The following is a 326-nucleotide window of genomic DNA, read 5'->3' on the forward strand; positions in this document are numbered from 1 at the left end:
AAGTCTCGTTTCCAAAATGACCTGGAAAATTTATCCGCTTTGAGAAAACCCATACATGGTTTCAACAGCCAAAAATTACTTCGCTCGGACCGCAGAGACGTTCGCTTTTCTCGTTTGTAACCGTACAGGTGCATGATTTTGATGCCACCCCCCTGAGGTATCACGTCAGTTTCTGCGGATAATGTAACCCCGCTTCAGGAAGCCCGGCTGGATGGCAAAGACGCGACTGTCAGATTTAGCCAACGGTGAGGTCATGACACGATCTTTCCCGTGAAAGTAATTCTGTAAGAAAATATTCAGAGTGGAGGATTTAGGAATACTTCTGC

At 46.0% G+C, this 326-nt stretch overlaps 1 pseudogene; it reads left to right on the forward strand.

Moving 5' to 3' along the window:
* The window catches only part of LOC119594776, a 16931-nt pseudogene that overhangs the window by 1184 nt on the left and 15421 nt on the right, over positions 1 to 326 (forward strand).

Source organism: Penaeus monodon, chromosome 34, assembly GCF_015228065.2.
Source record: "Penaeus monodon isolate SGIC_2016 chromosome 34, NSTDA_Pmon_1, whole genome shotgun sequence".
Taxonomy (NCBI): Eukaryota; Metazoa; Arthropoda; class Malacostraca; order Decapoda; family Penaeidae; genus Penaeus; species Penaeus monodon.